The sequence below is a fragment of the Chiloscyllium plagiosum genome, unplaced genomic scaffold, assembly GCF_037043375.1.
Source record: "Chiloscyllium plagiosum isolate Xiang-an unplaced genomic scaffold, Cpla_swu_hap1 HiC_scaffold_46, whole genome shotgun sequence".
Classification (NCBI taxonomy): Eukaryota; Metazoa; Chordata; class Chondrichthyes; order Orectolobiformes; family Hemiscylliidae; genus Chiloscyllium; species Chiloscyllium plagiosum.
In genome coordinates, this window is record NW_028270184.1 from 15968113 (window position 1) to 15990157 (window position 22045).

Here is a 22045-nt window from a genome sequence, read left to right on the forward strand (position 1 = left end):
TTTGCAGAGACGAGTTCAGTGGGGCAGGAGCAGGCTGAGATGCTGGGTTGACTGGGCAAGTCAGGCTTGTGAATTTTGGGTCGGAGGTAGAACCGGGCGGTGTGGGGTTCCTGGACTCTGAGGTTGGAGGCTGTGGGTGGGAGATCCCCTGAGGTGATGAGGTTGTGGATGGTCTGAGAGATGATGGTTTGGTGATGGGAGGTGAGATCGTTGGCAAGGGGGCAGTAGAAGGAGGTGTTCATGAGTTGGCGCCTGGCTTTAGATGCTGCCCGAAGGACTGTGCTCTTTGACTCTGATCTCCAGCATCTGCAGTCCTCACTTTCTCCTCATTGATTTGATTCACAGCCTGGTGCAGTGGCAGTATCCCTCCTTCAAGTCCTACCTGTTGCTGCTCTAGAGTTATGTGGTGGCATCGCTGGACAGGATGATTAGTAAATATTTTGCAGCGAGGAGCTGGTACAAAAAGAGAAATTGCTGGAGAGATTGAGCAGAATGGTGGCATCCAAGAAGAGAAGGCATTTTGGATCCACTGATCCTTCTTCAGGACAGGCAGAGGGTTACCTTTGAGACAACTGGAAGTAAAGGAGCCATTTTTTTCTCTTGGAGAGTAGTATTCTGTAGATTACTTGATCAAGTTTGGGTCTTGAAGTATATTCAAGACTGATTTAGGTTTTTAATTAATCTGGGAATCAAGGGTTTACCATTATCAATCTGAAAATAAGAGCAGAGAGTTCATAGTCACATTTAACGCAATGAAACGTTCCACATGATTAGATTAGGTTAGATTACCTCCAGTGAGGAAACAGGCCATTTGGCCCAACAAGTCCACAGTGACCCTCCGAACAGAAACCCACCGAGCCCCATTCCCCTTCCCTATATTTACCCCTGACTAATGCACCTGATCCTTCTTCAGGACTGAGACAGGCAGAGGATTGGCCTTCAGACAACTGCAAGTAGAGAAGCCATTTCTTCTCTCAAGAGAATATGGACAATTTAGCACGGCCAATTCACCTGACCTGCACATCTTTGGATTGTGAGATGAAACTGGAGGAAACCCACGCAGACACGGGGAGAGTGTGTGAACTCCACACAGACAGTTGCCCAAGGCGGGAATCGAACTGATGAGACTTTAACTGATTGTCCAATTGGAGATACATGAGGACACCTACAACTTGCAGAAATTATGGCTATGTGAATAATGTGTTAAAGGATTTGATTACCTATGTGAGCTGGACATCAATCACCAGTTACACTCAGTAGACATCATCCACCTGCTGGGTACATGGGGAGGGATTCACAAAGTCACCCTACTTCATTATATATCACTCTGGGGAAAGGCCATTTATATTCTCCAAGTATGGGAACATACCCAGCAATTCATCCACTTTACTGAAACACCAGCAACATCACACTGGAGAGAGACCATTTACCTGCACTTTGTGGGGAAAAGGATTCACTCATCTATGATCCTCACTGCGCACCAACATACTGACACTGGAGAGAAACTTTGTGCAAAGGGATTTACTCAGTTATCTCATCACCCGACATGACAGCAAGTTTATAAATGTCCGCAGGGCTTTAAATTTGCTGTTAATCACATCCGGGAATGATAGTCCAATAATATTTGGATTATTTGTGATGATCTTAAAAGTTCCTAGACCGGGCTAGTTTACTATGATAGAAATGTTTCAGATTTGATTTTTAAGAAAATATTTCTTTTAAGATGAAACGTGCAACAAAGACTGGTTTGAGATCTAATCTGCAGAAATGATATTTTCACAGAAGCCAAAGTCAACGTTAAATTGAAGGAGCATAAAGCCGACAGCTAACATACTGCATAATGTGAAAGTGGCCTCGAATATTATGCAGAACAGAGAGAGAAACTTTGCAACGAAGCACTTTGTTGGGCCAAATTAAGAAATCCAGACTGTTTGTGACGATGAAGATCTATAAGTTATATATGATGGGATCAAGAGCATGCTTGATCCTACCACCAAAGTTGTCCTCGTGCAATGGGCAGGTGCTAGACCTTCTACTTGCAGCAGTAGATAGATGTCTCACTGGCCTAAGTAAGGCTGGAAGTGTACTCCCGTGAAACAGACGCTGCTCAAATGAGATTTAATGCTCTCCTACAGGTTTCTGTCATGGTTGAGTTGGACAATTGAAGATTGACTTAAGTTGAAAATAGCACTAATCTCTTTGCAAGCAGAGAGGCACTGGCAAGGATGGAATTCCAGTTGAATTGTTCAAGGACAGAAAGTCTCATTTACTGTCGCAACCTCATGACCTCCAATTCTCTGTTGGGAGGACAGAGCTGTTTCTGCAGGAAATACATGATGCAAAAATCATCACAATTTATATAATGGTTACAGAGAGGATTGTGGAATTTCTAATCATGCTGTATGGGATATGGGACAAGCAGTTTGGTAATTTAACTAGAGTGGAGAAATGGAGAGAGATGGTATTGAGTTGCAGCTGGATGTTGTCTGTGACAATGTGAAAACTATCTCAGTGCTTCAGGATGAGGTTACCCGATTGAGGCAAGTAGGTCAGTAATATCAGAGGTAACTTCAAGGACTTTAGAGAGGAAAGGGAAGTCTAAGGTGGAGGGTTAGCTTGCTCAGAAGAGTCAAGGTTTCTTTAAATAAGTTTGGGAGATTTGAAGCCAGAACAAAAAGAACAAATTGTTCACAACGTCGGCCAATATGGGGAGGTTGGATTGTCTGCATGTTAGTGGGAATAGGGTCAGTGGAGCACGAGGTGCATGTTATTGGCAAGACGAGCTCTGACAGAAGATGAAGGGACAAAAAATAATTGGAGAAAGATGAGAATTCTGCACCCAGTGGTCTATTTGGAAGGGAGGGATACAGCAAGAACAGATAATTGGATTGTCTCAGTTCAGAGCCAAAGAAGCTCTACTTGTTGGAGGTGAGGATGGAGGAGACAGGAGAGAGGGAGAACCTTTCAAAATGAACTATTATGAAAATTTAATAGATTGAAACAGAACTCATATTTGATCTTTATTCACCATATTAACACATAATAATGGAAGTTATCAACATCAAAGAGCATGATGAACTTGGTTGATTGCAGGAAGTCAAAAACAGCAAAATTCGATAAATGTAGTCACATCTGAACTCACTGGTGTCTCAGCGGGCTGGATGAGTGAGTGAATCCCTTCCCACACTCCATGTGGGAGAACGACCTCTCCCCAGTGTGACTGTGTTGGTGTACAATAAGGTCAGATGATTGCTTGAACCTAGCCCCACAGTAAAAGGAAACAAATGGTCTCTCCTCCATGTGAACACATTGTTGGTGTGTCAGCTCGCCAGAACTTTTAAAGCACTTTCCACAGTCTGAACATTTAAAAGGTCTCTTGTCAGTGTGAACCAGCTGGTGTGTGAGAAGGTGGGATGACTGAGAGAATCCCACTATTGTCCTGATTCTCCCTCAGTTGAAGCAAACCGCTCAGAGACACAGTATAGTTTTACCGCCTTCATCTATATTCCGGGCCCTGGAGGGAGAGAGAACAATCACCATTGTGCACAGGGAGATGAGTTCTCGGTCATCTCTGGAACAGCAGATTCTTAATGAATTACATACTCATTTTAAAGGGAGGAACGTCCAGATAAGGCAATATACATATTGACTGGGTGACCGTTACAATCACCGAGTGTCAATAGTAAAGATTAAGGCATCTGCTGTTACACAATAAATGTTCTTAACCTTAATTGGCTTCACATAATGAATAACTTTCACCTTGTTAAACTGACCTTACATACTGAATGCTTCCAATATTGTTAAATGGTTCTATATAATGAATGCTTTTCCACCTGGTTAACTCATTACCTTTGCCTCCAGCACTCCATTGTTAACTACAAGTTCTTATCTGATCTGAGTCATTCTCAATTGAACCTCCTGTTTCACAAAATTCAAAACTTAACTCTTTCCCTCCCTGCTTATACCTTATACACTTTCTCACCACAATCGCTCTCGGTGAATGGTCTCTCTCCAGTGTGGATTTGTTTAGTGAGTTGAGATGATTGCCGGAATCCAGTCCTACAGTGAGCACCTGAATGGTCTCTTATCAATGTGAACATCTCTCTCATCAGTGTGAACATGTAGGTGGGATATCAACTCTCCTGAACTTTTAAAGCACTTGCCACAGTCTGGACATTTAAAAAGTCCCTCATCAGTGTGAACACGTAGATGGGATATCAGACTGCTAGTGCTTTTATAACACTTCTCAGAGCCTGGCCATTTAAAAGGTCTCTGAGAAGTGTGAAATCACTGGTGTCTCAGCAGGCCGGATGAGTAAGTGAATCCCTTCCCACACTCAGAGCAGATTAATGGTTTCTCTTTGGTGTGAACCCACTGGTGTCTCATAAAAAGTGTGCTGCCCGAGTGAATTCCATCCCACACTCTGAGCAGACGACCACTTTCACTCCAGTATAACAGCACTTGTAGTTTGTGTGGCTAGCTGATTGACTGAAACCTTGTTCACACACACAACACATTCCTCCCCACTGTGAGCAGAGCTTGTCCATTACATGTTCAAAATCTGATGAATTGCTGATTATGATGAACCTGGTGCCTCTCTGAAATCCTAATGTGGATACTTGTTTTGAGGTTCCTAATGGCAAATCCTTCCTTTCTAATGCCCTGTGAAGCGTATTTAGGACAGAATAGCGTGAAAGAGGGAGAACTGACACAAACATAAAGGAAGGTTATGAAATGGAGCTAAAGAGTCAGATAATTTCCGGGGCAGGCACTAGGAAAAGGTGACCATGAAAGCTGCCAGTTTGTTAAAGAAAACAAAAATGCCAACCAGTCTGGGTGACACAAGACTTTGGCTTCCAAGGTGGAAGGAGAGAAAGGAGAACAAGAAAGAAGGTGAGGGAAGAGCAAGAGAGAGAGAGAGAGAGCTGGGGAGGAAGAGGTATGGGGTGGGGCGGGGGGGGGGGGGGGGGGGGGGGGGAGTGTGGAGATCAGAGAGAAAGTTTTCAGGTGGACAGAGTGTGTGTGTAGCAGTGATGAGAAAAATTGCAGTGGGGAAGACGGGCAGAATGTGAGAGGGTTGGCCAGAACCTGAAGGCTGTGAGAGCCAGAGAGTGGAATGATGGCAGCTGCATGAGGAGGGAGTGAGGAAGGGGATCAGAGAGAAGGAGGGGGGAGGAGTCAGAACATGATTGGAAGGGGAAACAATATGTTTAACCGTTCACCTGCTGTCAGTCTCCTGGTCACTGGGAACCTGATGCCCCACCCACTCATATGACATCACCGGGCAGATCGTACATGCACTGCGCTCCCCTGAGCCTGTTCCCCAAAAAATGCCCTGGAGTTGCAATGGTGTCTCCTGCAGAATCTTATGCAGGGCTTGGGGTCCTCCCAAACCCCTAACTCCATTCCTCTCCTCACACCCCCACTTACTTCCACGCTTTCCTCTCTCCTTCACCTTGGATCCATTCCTTGACGCCCCCACACCCCCACCCCCTTTCCCACCACACCATTTATGACTACTCTGCCATGCACCATTTCTGAAAGTGATTTGAACACTTCTTTTCTTTGTGGAACTACCCTGAGATTTGGCATCTGAATGGGTATATGAAAAGGAAGGGTTTAGAGGATTATGGGCCAAATGCTGGCAAATGGGATTAGATTAATTTAGGATTAAATTAAATTAAATTAAATTTAAGGGGCACAGATAGGCAGTTTTGTGGGAACGAGAGAGACTCACGATTGGTATGTTGCCTCCCAGGTGCAAGGGTACGTGATGTCTCTGATCGTGTTTTCCGGGTCCTGGAGGGGGAGGGGGAGCAGCCCGAAGTCGTGGTCCATATTGGCACCAACGACATAGGTAGGAGGAGTGCCGAGGATGTTAGACAGACTTTCAGGGAGCTAGGTTGGAAGCTCAGAGTTAGAACGAACAGAGTTGTTGTCTCTGGTTTGTTACCCGTGCCACGTGATAGAGATTCGAGGAATAGGGAAAGAGAACACTTAAATGCGTGGCTACAGGGATGGTGCAGGAGGGAGGGATTCCGGTTTTTGGATAACTGGGGTTCTTTCTGGGGACGGTGGGACCTCTATAAACAGGATGGTCTACACCTGAACCTGAGGGGCACCAGTATCCTTGGGGGGAGGTTTGCTAGTGCTCTTGGGGGGGGTTTAAACTAACTCTGCAGGGGCATGGGAACCCAGATTGTAGCTTCAGGGTGCAGGGCCTGGAGTGTAGGGAGGTTAGGAACATGGCATCAATTTCCAAGGAGGGTGTCTGTAAACAGGAAAGTGGCTTGAAGTGTGTATACTTCAATGCAAGAAGTATACGAAATAAGGTAGGTGAACTTGCAGCGTGGGTTGGTACCTGGGACTTCGATGTTGTGGCTATTACGGAGACATGGCTAGAACAGGGACAGGATTGGCTGTTGCAGGTTCCAGGATTTAAATGTTTTAGTAGGGTCAGAGGTGGGGGTAAAAGAGGGGGAGGTGTGGCATTGCTTGTCAAAGATAGTATTACAGTGGTGGAAAGGACGATGGATGAGGACTTGCCATCTGAGGTAGTTTGGGCTGAGGTTCGGAATAGGAAAGGTGAGGTCACCCTGTTAGGAGTCTTTTACAGGCCTCCCAATAGTCCTAGAAACGTAGAAGAAAGGATAGGGAAGGTGATTCAGGAGATGAGTGACAGTAATAGGGTGGTTGTTATGGGGGACTTTAACTTTCCTGATATTGATTGGGAAAGCTATAGCTCAAGTTCGTTAGATGGGGCAGTGTTTGTTCAATGTGTGCAGGAGAGTTTCCTGACACAATATGTAGACAGGCCAACAAGAGGTGAGGCCATACTGGATTTGGTTCTGGGTAACGAACCAGGCCAGGTGTTAGAATTAGAGGTAGGTGAGCACTTTGGGGATAGTGACCATAATTCGGTGATTTTTACTCTCGTGATGGAGAGGGATAAGTGTGTACTACAGGGCAAAAGTTATAGCTGGGGTCAGGGAAATTATGATGCGGTGAGGCATGACGTAGGATGTGTGGCTTGGAAAAGTAGACTCCAAGGCAAGAGTGTAAATGATATGTGGAGCTTGTTCAAGGAGCAACTATTGAGTGTCCTTGATAATTATGTACCTGTCAGGCAGGGAGGAAAGGGTCGTGCGAGGGAGCCGTGGTTTAATAAGGAATTGGAATCCCTTGTTAAATGGAAGAGGGCGGCCTATCTCAAGATGAGACGTGAAGGTTCAATTGGGGCGATTGAGAGTTATAGGGTAGCCAGGAAGGACCTGAAGAGAGAGCTAAGAGCAGCAAGGAGGGGACATGAAAGGTCCTTAGTCGGTAGGATTAGGGAAAACCCTAAGGCTTTCTATAGGTATGTTAGGAATAAAAGAATGACTAGGGTAGGAATAGGTCCAGTCAAGGATAGTAGTGGGAAGTTGCGTGTGGAGGCGGAAGAGATTGGGGAGACACTGAATGAATACTTTTCTTCAGTATTTACTCAGGAACAGGGCATTGTCGTCGATGTGAATACTGAGTCACAAATAAGTAGAATGGATGGCTTTGAGGTATGTAGAGAAGAGGTGTTGGAAATCCTGGAAAAGGTGAAAATAGATAAGTCCCCTGGGCCTGATGGCATTTATCCTAGGATTCTCTGGGAAGCAAGGGAGGAGATTGCAGAGCCATTGGCCTTGATTTTTATGTCCTCTTTGTCTACAGGAGTAGTGCCAGAAGACTGGAGGATAGCAAATGTGGTTCCCTTGTTCAAAAAGGGGAGTAGGGATAACCCTAGTAACTATAGGCCGGTGAGTCTCACTTCTTTTGTGGGCAAAGTCCTAGAGAGAATTGTAAGGGATAGGATTTATGCACATCTGGATAGGAATAATGTGATCAAGGATAGTCAGCATGGTTTTGTGAAGGGCAGGTCGTGCCTCACAAACCTTATTGAATTCTTTGAAAAGGTGACGAAGGAGGTTGATGAGGGGAAAGCGGTAGATGTGGTATATATGGATTTTAGTAAGGCGTTTGATAAGGTTCCCCATGGTAGGCTACTGCAGAAAATACGGAGATATGGCATTGAGGGTGAGTTGGAGGTTTGGATTAGGAATTGGCTGGATGGAAGAAGACAGAGGGTAGTAGTTGATGGCAAAGTTTCTTCATGGAGTGCCGTCACTAGCGGTGTTCCGCAAGGATCTGTTTTGGGACCATTGCTGTTTGTCATTTTTATAAATGACCTGGAAGAGGGGTTAGAAGGTTGGGTGAGCAAGTTTGCGGATGATACGAAAGTCGGAGGAGTTGTTGACAGTGAGGAAGGATGTGGCAGGTTACAGCAGGATATAGAGAAGCTGCAGAGCTGGGCAGAAAGGTGGCAAATGGAATTCAATGTAGCTAAATGTGAGGTGATTCACTTTGGGAAGAATAACAAAAAGATGGGGTACTGGGCTAATGGTCGGATACTTGGTAGTGTGGATGAGCAGAGGGATCTTGGTGTCCATGTACACAGATCTCTGAAAGTTGCCACCCAGGTAAATAGTGCGGTGAGGAAGGCATATGGCGTACTGGCTTTTATTGGTAGAGGAATTGAGTTCCGGAGTCCTGAGGTCATGATGCAGTTGTATAAAACTCTGGTGCGGCCGCATCTGGAATATTGTGTGCAGTTTTGGTCGCCATACTATAGGAAGGATGTGGAGGCACTGGAACGGGTGCAGAGGAGGTTTACCAGGATGTTGCCTGGTATGGAAGGAAGATCGTATGAGGATAGACTGAGACACTTGGGGCTGTTTTCATTAGAGAAAAGAAGGTTTAGGGGTGACTTGATTGAGGTGTACAAGATGATTAGGGGGTTAGATAGGGTTGACAGTGTGAACCTTTTCCCGCGTATGGAGTCGGGTATTACAAGGGGGCATAGCTTTAAATTAAGGGGGGGTAGATATAGGACTGAAGTTAGGGGTAAGTTCTTCACTCAGCGAGTCGTAAGTTCATGGAATGCCCTGCCAGCAGCAGTGGTGGACTCTCCCTCTTTATGGGCATTTAAGCGGGCATTGGATAGGTATATGGAGGATAGTGGGTTAGTATAGGTTAGGTGGGCTTGGATCGGCGCAACATCGAGGGCCAAAGGGCCTGTACTGCGCTGTATTCTTCTATGTTCTATGTTCTATTCTTTTCAAAATGGAGGGTTGTGACTAGTAGCATTCTACAGAGATCAGTGTGAGAACTCTGCTTTTTGTGGTTTACAAAACAGATTTGGAGGAAAACGTAGCTGGTCTAATTAGTAAGTTTGCAGAAGACATAAGGATTGGTTGAGTTGTGGATAGTGAGGAGGATTGTCAGGGGATACAGCAAGATATAGATCAATTGGAGGCATGGGCAGAAAATGTGCAAATAAAATTTTATCCAGACAAATGTGAGGGGATGCATTTTGAAAGGTTAAGTACAATTGGAAATCATGCATTGAATGGCAGAACTCATAGCCGAGGAATCTGGGTGTGCACATCCACAGATCACTGAAGGTGCTGGTGCAGGTAGATAAGGTATTAAAAAAAAAGGCCTGTTGCATGTGTCTTCGTTGGAAGGTGCATTGAGTATAAGGATAGGCAAGTTATGTTGCAGCGTTATTGAACATTAGCTCAGCCACACTAGGAATATTGTGTACAATTCTGGTCACCACACCTACCAGAAGAATGTGAATACTGTGGAGAGGCTAGCTTACCAGGATGTTGCCTGGTATGGGGGACTTTAGCTTTCAAGAAAGCTTGGATAGACTGGGTTTGTTTTCACTGGAACATAGGAGGTTGAGGAGCGTCTGGTTAAAGCTTATAAGATTGTGAACGGCATGGATAGAGTGAAACGTATTAGGCCTTTTATCCCCAGGGTGGAGGGGGACACAGGTTCAAGGTGCAGGGAGTTTAAAGGAGATGTGTGCGGCAAAGTTTTCACACAAAGGGTGGTGAGTGCCTGGAATGCAGTGCCAGAGGAAGTGCTGGAAGCAGATTCAATATCAACATTCAAGAAGTACATGGATGAATTCATGAAGACGAACGTTATAGAGGGATATGGAACCTGTTAATGAAGGCAATTTTAGTATTGAAGGGCAAAATCTGTCAACGTAGGCTTGGAGGGCCAAAGGGCCTGTTCCTGTGTTGTACTTTTCTTTGTTCTATAACTGGTCGGCATGGACAAGTTGACCCAAAAGGTTTTTTTCCATGCTGTACATCTCTATGACTTGAGTCTTCCCACCAGTCCCCCACATATATTTCCCCTGAAGATGCTGGCTCTGAGTGATTTAAATTTCACTTTTACTGTTTTCTTCTCTGTGTCCGATAGTCAATATTCGATTTTATGGAATGGTAAAGCACAGATGGGAACCATTCAGCCCATCACGTCTGTGCGAACTCTTTGAAAGTTCCATCTAATTCATTCCACAGCCTTCTGTCAAAATATGGACTATCTAATGTCATAAGGCAAGAGGTGGATGGAAAGGTTTTCCCTTTGGTTACTTACATTAATTGAACCTGTGGATTGATCAATAACTCCATGTACTCAACATATATGAAGTACTCACATTGTTAGTTAAGCACACAGTACTTCAAAGTTCAATTCAATAAATCTGCACATCTCATATCCTATCATGGCATCATTAATGTGAGGCCAATTTAACATGAAATAATGTAATAGCAGAAAATTTCACATTTGCACATCTCCAAACACTGAAACACAAGTCAGATGATTGACAGTTTTCAGCGATCTGGAGAAACAGCTGTGAAGGAAGCACTCATGAAAAGACCTGATCATCTGGTCAAGACCACTGCCTTGCTTGCTGCCTACATCAGTAAACTAAGTAAAAACCAAAAGAACTGTGGATGCTGGAAATCAAAAACAAAGACAGAAATTGCTGGATAAGCTCAGTCGGTCTGGCAGCATCTGTGGAGAGAAATTCAAGTTAACACGGACCATGGCCCTTCCTCATGTTATAGACCAGACCCTCTCAAAACACTTCAAGAAAGTAGCCTGGACCCTAACTTTGATCGTTGTTTTACGCCGGTGTAGACTGGGCACTCCAGGAGTGATGCAACTGGCCCAACCACTTAGTTTTAAACAAAATAGAATTTATTTGCAAGATTACCAAATGAAACACAAACAAAAGAGAGCAGAATATGGAATAACCTTAATCTATCCAAAAGCCCAACAGATTATCTGAACTTAATGATGGTGTGCCAAATACTTTCACAATTCCCTTGGCAAAAAAAAAGGTAAAATCAAACATAGGGTTTTACGAGAGAGATGTCAGAGAGAGGGAGGATCAGCATGGACCTGCTTCTTTGGGTCCAGCAGCTACACAACTGACTGCTTGCTAAAAAACAAACCAGAGTGAAAGCTGAGCTGGGAGAACTGGCCACTCCCCTTTCATTGTACAAGAGGTTTTTAAACTTGAAAGCCTTTGCCTGAAGCAGTCTGTTAGCTATATTAAAATTGGCCCTAAAACCCTTCAAACCTAGACCTCCCAGTCTCTGTGTTTATAACCCATCTGAAAAGAAAACAAGAACAACACCACTTTGTTAATCGAGCAGCATCATTACCCTCCGTGCTGCATTTTCTGTTTTTATTTCATCACCAAACTCTCCACTCCTGATCACTCTACATCACAGCTCAAGACAATTCCGCCAACTCAGACTGCTCCTCCCACTCCCTATCACTACTCATCAGACTCATGACTCTCTAGTTTCTCCCAACCTCCAACAAACATCAGCATCTTCCCTGCTGCAGGCAGTAGAAAGGCGTTGCCCACTTCAACACACCAGGGACAACCATCCACTCCTATTACACTAACTGATTCATGGGTTAAAAAAATCACACAACACCAGGTTATAGTCCAACAGGTTTAATTGGAAGCACTAGTTTTCGGAGTGCTGCTCCTTCATCAGGTGGTTGTGGAGTACACGATTGTAAGACACTGAATTTATAGCAAGTTTACAGTGTGATGTAACTGAAATTATACATTTAAAAATACCTTGATTGTTTGTTAAGTCTCTCATCTATTAGAATGACCATGTTAGTTTCTGTGAGAGGTAATTTCGGTTTAAACTTTAAGATGTGCCTGGACCACAGACTGATCTATAATAAAAGACAAAACTTTTGTTTCTTTTCTAGAACATTTTATATACTCAAAAGTAGAATAGTTTAAATTGTGCAGAATGCTGACAATTTGTGAGCAGAGTTAAAAAACAAACAGGCCCTTGATTGATGAAACCATTAACACAGGCAGGGAAGGATGAGTCCTTGACTGATAAGACTGCAGGATAGGGAAACGACTCGAGAGACATCTGCTACAGATTGATAAGACCGCTAGCACAGACAGAGAAGAATAAGTCTTTGACTGATAAGACTACAGGGTGAGAAAAACAACAACTTTAGAGACTCTGAAGACATTTGTTGCAGACTTTGTGATAAGAGTGTAAATTGGAGAATAATGATGTTTTTAAGAATGTGAACCTCATGGCTCGTTAGGGCCAAGGAGGGGAGGGACTTGTACTGTATATAATGGGAGACTTTGTAAGCCTCAGGGCGCCTTTTTTTTCTTTCAAGGGTGCCCAACTCTGCAGACTTGTTAATAAAACTTTGTTTTCCTGAATTTGTCTAGAGCGATTATTGAGAAGCGATTTTCGTTTCTAACAACTTGGGGGCTAGTCGTCCGGGATCAACACTCCGGCCGCAAGGGGAGTTGAGGAAGGATATCGGAGAAGGTGCACCCTGCCGAGTTCGGCAGTCCCTGATTCCTTGCTTGTCGCCCCGCGCGGCTTGAGCGAGTGATATCCGGGAGGCTCAGGAAAACAAAGGAGGGGTGTACCCGAGGCAGTGGGGACGGTTAATGATAGAGTAATTTCGGTGCACCGAACCCAGGTAAGAAAAAAAAAACTTGCGGGCACCGTGTTTCCGGAGGACTGGGGACCTACGGGGTGCCTGTGGATTTTTCTACAGAGACGTGGGACTCAGGAATCTAGAGACCGGGGCTCGCCTGTGAGGGATTTTGCAGAGACCGTGTTTGAGGAGGAACGTGTACCTACGGGGTGCCTGTGATTTGTGTCACAGAGACGTAGGACACAGGAATCCAAAGACCGGGGGTGCCTGCAAAGGAACCTGGGCGATCACGGGACTGAAGGTCCGGGAATTGGCTACATTGTGATAGATTATCACGGGAAAAATACGAAGTCCTCGGAAATGGGAAATAAGGGATCTAAGGCGATTAAGGGAAAGGTAGGATTAAACAGGGACAATGACACATACCCCGGGGTACCTGACGATAGTCCGTTAGGGAGAATGCTAAATAATTGGGATCAGGGTGGAAGAAAGGGAAAATCTAAAAGGAAGATGGTAAAATACTGTCAAAAGTGGTCCCAGAAACCTATTCAGGGCGACTCAGTGTGGTGGCCTAGATTTGGGACTGACGAAGACTGGGTCCGGCAAGCCCTCATTTTATATGTCAATTCAAAACCTGATGTTAATCTGGAAGAAAGTGATTATGCCCTTTGTTGGCTACCGGTTACGATATCTTGCCAAATGCAGGTAACTAATAAAGACTCGAAAGGGCAGAAAGAATGGGACCCTTTAGATCACTTTCCGCCGCCCTACGTGACCCCGTCTGCCCCACAAAATGTTCCTTCGGGTGACGACGATTCAGGGGAAGGGGAAGAAAATGGGGAGGAATCACAAACTACCTCAGGGGTACAGACCAGATCTCAAGCTGGAAAGGGTCACAGACAAAACCCTGTCTCGATTGCAAGAATGAATCCACTCCGGGAAGTGCCCATGGGGGGGGCGAGGAAGGACGGACGGGATATGTGAACGTTCCCTTGACGAGTACTGAAGTACGGAATTTCAGGAGGGAGATGAAGGGTCTACTAGAGGACCCCATGGGACTTGCTGAACAATTGGATCAGTTCCTGGGTCCGAATACTTACACGTGGGAAGAGATGTGTTCCATCATGAAAACATTGTTCTCTAGCCAGGAGCGTCAGATGATACGACAAGCTGCGCTCTTGGTCTGGGAGAGAGAGGGGGGAGAAGGAGGGGAGCAGAAGTTTCCCCTCACCGACCCCGAGTGGGATAAGAACACGGAGGAAGGACGGCGCAACATGAGAGACATGCGGGAATATTGGATAAAAGGAATAAGACACGCAGCCCCGAAGGGGCACAATTTTACCAAGGCCTTTGGTAATCATCAAAACCCGGAGGAAACTCCTACGGACTTCCTAGACAGGATTAGGAAGAATTTGCAGCAGTTTGCTGGGGTGGACCCTGAGACGGACGTGGGGCAACAACTCATACGGGTAGAGTTTGTATCAAAGGCCTGGCCGGACATACGAAAGAAGTTAGAGAAAATGGATGATTGGGATAGTAAATCTTTAAGTGAATTACTACGGGAGGCGCAAAAGGTGTTTGTGAGAAGGGACGATGAGAAGCAAAAGAAGGCGACAAAGATAATGATGCAAACGGTGCAACAAATGACAGCTGGAAGAAGGGAAAAGGGAGAGCCGTGGCAGAAACAGGAAAGGGGAGAGTCGTGGCAAGAGCAGAGGAAAAGAGAACCATGGCCGGAACAAAGGAAGAGTGGAGGAACGCGAGACCGCGACAGGGAAACGAAGAGGACACTCAGATGTTACTACTGTAATGAAGAGGGACATTTTAAACGGGAGTGCTCCCGCTACAAGCGGGAGGTGAGGTCGTACGCCCTGATGGAGGAAGATTAGGGAGGTCGGGGGTTCCTACCCTTGGGGCAAAAGGACTATCGACAGGAACCCGTGGTAAACTTGAAAGTAGGGCCCCAAGGATCGGAGATCACATTTATGGTGGACTCGGGAGCCGAAAGATCAAGTATAATCCAAATACCCCCCGGCACCCGAGCAGGAGGAAAAGTTATGGGGGTATCTGGAATTGGAGGACAGAAATTACAAGTCCCAGTGGTGGAGGACGTGGAAATTGGGTATGAAAACAGAACTACTAAACGAGACCTCCTTCTACTGCCATCGGCGGGGTTTAATTTGTTAGGAAGAGACTTGCAGGTCAAACTAGAGATCGGAACGGTACCAAATAACGGGGAAATGGTGGTAAGGTTGTTCGCCCTTACCGAAGAAGATGATCAACAAATAGACCCGGAAGTATGGTACCGAGAGGGGAACAGAGGGGGTCTAAACATCAAACCTCTCCAAATCACCATGTTACCAGGAAGAGGCCCGGTAAGAAGGAAACAATACCCGATTGCTATGGAAGGACGGGAGGGGTTACAACCTGTGATAGAAAGATTAATCACAGATGGACTACTGGAGGAATGCATGTCCCCTTTCAATACTCCAATACTCCCTGTGAGGAAGCCGGACGGGACATATAGGCTGGTGCAAGACTTGCGGGGGTTGAATGAAGTAGTCCAGGCTAGATACCCGGTGGTACCTAATCCCTACACGTTAATGAGTAAAATTCCCCCTGAACATGAATGGTTCAGCGTAATAGATCTGAAGGATGCTTTCTGTTGTTTCCCCCTTGACGAAGAAAGTCGGAACCTTTTTGCCTTTGAATGGGAGAATCCCTTCACAGGACGAAAGCGACAGTTAAGATGGACGGTCTTGCCGCAGGGATTCACGGAGTCACCCAATTTGTTTGGACAAATACTGGAGCAGATCTTAGGAGGATTTCGGTGTAACGCGGAGAATCAATTGCTCCAATATGTCGATGATCTCTTACTCTCAGGACCAAGAGAAGAGGAGGTACGAGCAGACACCGTTGCCCTGCTGAACTTCCTGGGGAAACAGGGTCTACGCGTCTCCAGGACAAAACTCCAGTTTGTGGAGCGAGAAGTAAGATATCTGGGTCATCAAGTCAGTAAGGGGCACCGCCGTATCACGCCAGAACGAATATCAGGGATTACGGGTATGCCAATACCCAGGACGAAGAAGGAAGTCAGACAATTCCTGGGACTAGTAGGGTATTGCCGGATATGGATTGAAAGTTACACCACTTTAGTAAAATTTTTGTACGACAAACTGGGACAAGAAGGACAAAAGGTGGACTGGTCAGATGAGGAGGAGCAGCGATTTAATATTATTAAAAGTAAACTGATTCGAGCTCCGGTATTGGCTTTACCCACCCTGAAGGAACCGTTCCAGTTATATGTTAATAGCGCCGGCGGAATTGCCCAGGGTGTGCTTACTCAGCTGTGGGCAGGGAAACGTCAGCCGGTTGCATTTTTGTCAAAAATGTTAGACCCTGTGTCATGTGGATGGCCGACCTGTATACAGGCAGTGGCAGCTACGGCAATGTTAGTAGAAGAGGCCCGGAAACTTACCTTTGGAGGAAGGATCACAGTATACTCTCCACATTCGGTTAGTACCATACTGGCTCAAAAGGCTCACCGCTGGTTAACAGACTCTCGCATCCTGAAGTATGAGACGATTTTGATGACCGGGAACGATCTCAATTTTGCAAAAGATCTCAGTTGCAACCCAGCCCAGTTTCTGTACGGACGTCCTGCAGATGGGGAACAGGAGCATGATTGTGTGGAATTTGTGGACTTGCAGACCAAGAGCCAAGAGGACCTGCAAGAAGCCCCGCTGGGTGAGGGACAGGAACTGTATATCGACGGGTCCTCCCGGTGCATCAGTGGAGTACGATACAGTGGCTATGCTGTCATAGATGGTGCAACGAAACGGACGATTGAGTCCGGACGACTGCCCGGGAAGTGGTCAGCCCAATCCTGTGAGTTGTACGCCCTCCAGAGGGCCCTGAAGTTGTTGGAAGGGAAAGTGGGAACCATATATACTGACTCAAAGTATGCATACGGAGTCGTTCATACTTTCGGGAAAATCTGGAAAGAGCGAGGATTGATAACTTCCTGGGGAAAAGAATTAGCTCACGAACAAATGATCAGCCTAACGTTGGAAGCCCTGGCGTTACCTACGGAACTTGCAGTAGTCCATGTACCCGGTCACCAGAAGGGGTCGACACCGGAAGCGGTGGGAAACCGGCTGGCAGACGAGGAAGCCAAGCGGGCAGCGGTCGAAAAATCCGTCCAATTGTTAACGTTAATACCGTTGAGGGAAGGGCTCGCTAAACAACCCGTCTTCACCCAGGGGGAGATTGATAAAATGGATCAATTAGGTGCCCGGCTAGATACTAACGGGAAGTGAACGGTTCCTGATGGGAGACAAGTACTGAACAAACAGATCACCCGAGGTATTCTGCACCGATTACACCATCAGACCCACTGGGGGGTGCAAGCCATGTGTGATACAATCCTGAGAGACTATGTATGCAGGGGGATATACACATTAGCCCAACAAGAGGTAGTCGGATGCCCCACTTGCCGGCGTATTAATCAGAAGGCCATGCGTTCTATGCCAGCCGGTGGTCAGCCCCTCGCGATTAGGCCATTTCAGAGGATCCAAGTCAACTTTACAGAATTACCCCCAGTACAGAGATGGAAATATCTGCTAGTAATAGTAGACCATTTCACTCACTGGGTAGAGGCTTTCCCAACTGCCAAAGACGATGCACCAACCGTGGCCCGACTGTTGTTAGAGAACATAATCCTGAGATATGGCATAATGGAATCTATCGACTCCGACTGCGGGACGCATTTTATTTCTAAGCTACACCATTTGATCTGTACTGCCCTGGGTATCCAATGGAAATTCCACGCACCCTGGCATCCTCAGAGTTCGGGTCGAGTTGAGAGAATGAATGGCATGCTCAAGACCCAATTGACTAAGCTGATGTTAGAAACTAAGTTACCCTGGCCAAAGTGCCTGCCCATTGCCCTATTGAGGATACGTACGGCACCTCGCCGAGATGTCGGGGTTTCCCCCTATGAAATGCTGTTCGGATTACCGTATTGGAGTAAGGTTGATGGATGTCCCACTCTACAAGGGGGGGATGTATTTATCCGAACCTATTTACTGGCCTTATCCCGTTCTTTTGCAGAACTCCGGAGGAAAGGTCTCCTGGCTCAGACTCCGCCGCTCGACTTCCTCCTGCATAAGGTGGAGCCCGGAGATTGGATACTTGTTAAGACCTGGAAGGCCGAAAAGCTCCAGCCGCGGTGGGAAGGACCGTCCCTGGTTCTGTTAACAACTGAAGCAGCTGTTCGGACGAAAGAAAAAGGGTGGGTCCACGCATCAAGGATAAAGGGGCCTATTCCGCCTGAAGAAGAAAGCACCTGGACATGCGAGCAAGGGGGCAAGCCGTTGTCGGTAAAACTGAAAAGACAGCAATAATGAACTCTACTTGGACTGTATTGGTGGGGATATTGATCAGTTTACTCCTGTATGTGGGGGAGGGTGAGGGGAGATGTGACAAATGTCGAACTACAGTAAGACTTGGGATTCGAATCTATTCGGGATCATTTGTGTCCCATTCCTATGTGGACGATAGGTGTTACGATGTGAGTGCACGCCATGAATGTTGGGAGGATGGGAGACCCTATTATCAGGTATATAATAAAGGATACGGTGGCAAAATCCATGGATGTCCTATAAATGACCGCTGGGTGTGTATTAGCAAAACTGGGAGGTGGGACCTATCCTCTGTGTTGCTCAGGGAGCAGGTTGACAGAGTCAAGGAGACCAAGATACAGATCACTGATCGGGGATTGGGGAAAGAGCAAGACCGTCAGGGAACGGTCGTGCTCCCTAAAGTGCCATCTGTATACGCAGAGGTAGAAGGAAAGATTGAACTCCCTGATGTTACACAAAACCTGTTTATTGATCTCACCTCTAGAATAGCCACTGTTTTAAATGTTAGCAATTGCTGGGTCTGTGGGGGGGCCGCATATGTCGGAACAATGGCCGTGGACTGGTCAAAGCTTAGACATAGGGGAATTGCTGCAAACCACTTGGACTCATGACAACGACAGAAAAAGCCAGGGGTGGAGACTGACAAACAGCCCTGAGGGCCAGTTCTGTATTGAAGGCAAGGGGACCGTGAAGGTAGGGATTAGCCCCTGTCAGAATATATTGGATGCAACCACGCGAGTATGGTGGCCTGAGAATATTGCTTGGTACATTGCAAACCGAGATCATCAAAATTGCATTCGGTTACGTTCTGATTCCTCCTCTTACGAGCTAAGTGCTGACCCTCCCGATGGCATGAAAAGAGTGTGGAGCGGTGGTTGTCAGGGGAATCAATGCTGGAATAATTCTGTCCAGACTCTGCCACGGGGCCAACAATCCAAATACTGGAATTGCAGTGGTCCTGGTCCTTATGAGGGCGTCCCTGGGGTAAAGGAGTTGTGGGATGACGTTGTGAGGCAGGGAGGGCCTGCTCCAGATGGCCTATTTTGGATATGCGGTAATCAGGCATATTCCAAACTGCCCATGGGATGGGCTGGAGTATGCTTCCTGGGTCTAATAAGACCTGAATTCTTCCTATTACCCCGGGAGGAAGGCGATGATTTGGGAGTTAAACTCTTTGACTCCCTGCGTAGGTCGCCAAGGGATATCCAAGTCGGTGATTGGGGGGATGAGTGGCCACCGGCCCGGATTATTGAATACTACGGGCCGGCTACGTGGGCACAGGACGGATCATGGGGATATCGTACTCCTATCTATATGTTAAATCGAATTATCAGGCTCCAAGCAGTCGTAGAGGTCATTACTAACCGGACTGCCCTGGCCCTAGAGTTATTGGCTAAGCAGCAGGAACAGATGAGGGCTGCTATATATCAAAACCGACTTGCCTTGGATTATCTGTTGGCCTCGGAGGGGGGTGTGTGCGGGAAATTTAACCTGACAAACTGCTGTCTAGAAATTGACGATAATGATAAAGCGGTGTTGAAAATTTCCGATGAAATTCGGAAATTGGCCCATGTGCCAGTACAATCTTGGCGTCCTCTTAGTGGCATCGGATGGTGGGATGGTCTCCTAGGTGGTAGCTGGTGGCGCACGGCGTTGCTGGTGGTTGGGGGAGGCATGATTCTTCTTCTCGTAACACCCTGCCTAACTCCCTGTATTCAGTTTTTAATTCAGAAAAATATTTCCCGACTCCAGGCAGTGGTGGTTCCACAACATGGGACGCGGGAACTTAAAGTGATGTTGCTGCGAAAGACCAAGGATTTCCCGGGCCCTTGAGGGAGGGGGGGCTTATCTTGGTCAGGCACATCTTAAAGAAAGAAAAGGGTGGAATTGTGAGAGGTAATTTCGGTTTAAACTTTAAGATGTGCCTGGACCACAGACTGATCTATAATAAAAGACAAAACTTTTGTTTCTTTTCTAGAACATTTTATATACTCAAAAGTAGAATAGTTTAAATTGTGCAGAATGCTGACAATTTGTGAGCAGAGTAAAAAAACAAACAGGCCCTTGATTGATGAAACCATTAACACAGGCAGGGAAGGATGAGTCCTTGACTGATAAGACTGCAGGATAGGGAAACGACTCAAGAGACATCTGCTACAGATTGATAAGACCGCTAGCACAGACAGAGAAGAATAAGTCTTTGACTGATAAGACTACAGGGTGAGAAAAACAACAACTTTAGAGACTCTGAAGACATTTGTTGCAGACTTTGTGATAAGAGTGTAAATTGGAGAATAATGATGTTTTTAAGAATGTGAACCTCATGGCTCGTTAGGGCCAAGGAGGGGAGGGACTTGTACTGTATATAATGGGAGACTTTGTAAGCCTCAGGGCGCCTTTTTTTTTCTTTCAAGGGTGCCCAACTCTGCAGACTTGTTAATAAAACTTTGTTTTCCTGAATTTGTCTAGAGCGATTATTGAGAAGCGATTTTCGTTTCTAACAGTTTCATATAGATTGCAAAACCTTTTTAAAAAAGTTACATTCTCAAGTGAACTTTAACAATTGGTGCCAGCCCAGATAATGCATTGAAGGATTTAGTCCCTTGCTAACACCTTCAATGCATTGTCTGGGCTGGCAGCAATTGTTAAAGTTCACTTGAGAATGTAATTTTTAAAAAAGGTTTTGCGACTTACATATGAAAGAAATGAAACTAACATGGTCATACTAACAGATGAGAGACTTAACAATCAAGGTATTTTTCAATGTATAATTTCAATTACATCACACTGTAAACTTTTGCTATAAATTCTGTCTTACAATCGTGTACTCCACAGCCACCTGAAGGAGCGGCGCCCCAAAACTTAGTGCTTCCAATTAAACCTGTTGGACTATAACCTGGTGTTGTGTGATTTTTAAACTTTGTATACCCCAGTCCAACACCAGCATCTCCAAATCATGATTCATGGAGTTGAAGTAAAATCAAAACTATTGCTAACAGGAGCTAAGCTGCGAGATCAAATAATAAAGTCTACATGATAAAATTAAAGATCAAAGCGACAACTGTATGTGGTCATTTGGGGACAGGCAATAAATGCTGGGCTAGCCAGAAAGACCCAAATCCACTGAAATCAAGAAAAATAGTATATTTGCCTGAAAACATCTTCGTAACTCTTGTCCTTTACGTTGGCATTATTTCCATTATGTTTTGTTTCGACTTATATTGACTACCATACTCACTCCACTCACCTCATTGCCAACAATCTCAGCAATGGCACATAGAGGGCACCGGAGACTACCGCGCAGGCGTAGTACCGCTTCGAGTTTGGGCCATGCGCAGTGACAGTGATAACAACGAGCCAGAGAGGCTGCGTGACCGCGGAGGGAGCGCCGGAGCCGGTGAGAGGGCGGAAAGTGTTTATAAACATTTATTAAGTACCCCAAAGTTTGACTAATAATCTGCATGTCCAGTTTGTATATGCCTGGGGCAATTACCCGGGTTCAGATGCCAATTTGGCACCGCCGGGAGTTGAGCGCATGCGTAGTTAGCCTTGGGTTGGCAAGGTGGGTGGGGCTTCAGGGCCTCCAGTCAGTATCAAAGCCAGGCAGTGGTACTGATCAGTGTGAGAGAGGCTGGAACACTGCAGAGTTACCTAAAAGGTCGTCTTAACGATTACTGACATTGTGGTCTCATATTTCTGATCTATGAATGCGTAGTGAATTTGAATTTAAATTATTGTCACGTATACTGAGGCACAGTGAAAAGCTTTGCCTTGCGAGTAATACA

General features: G+C 45.9%; 1 long non-coding RNA gene across 1 annotated transcript in view; it reads right to left on the reverse strand.

Moving 5' to 3' along the window:
* LOC148136240 (uncharacterized) overlaps positions 1-21501 on the reverse strand; it is a 62137-nt gene extending 40636 nt beyond the window's left edge. The window contains exon 1 of the long non-coding RNA XR_015754611.1: positions 21412-21501. This is a non-coding gene — a long non-coding RNA (uncharacterized LOC148136240). The remainder of the gene's footprint in view (positions 1-21411) is intronic.
* Between the last annotated feature and the right edge of the window lie 544 nt (positions 21502-22045).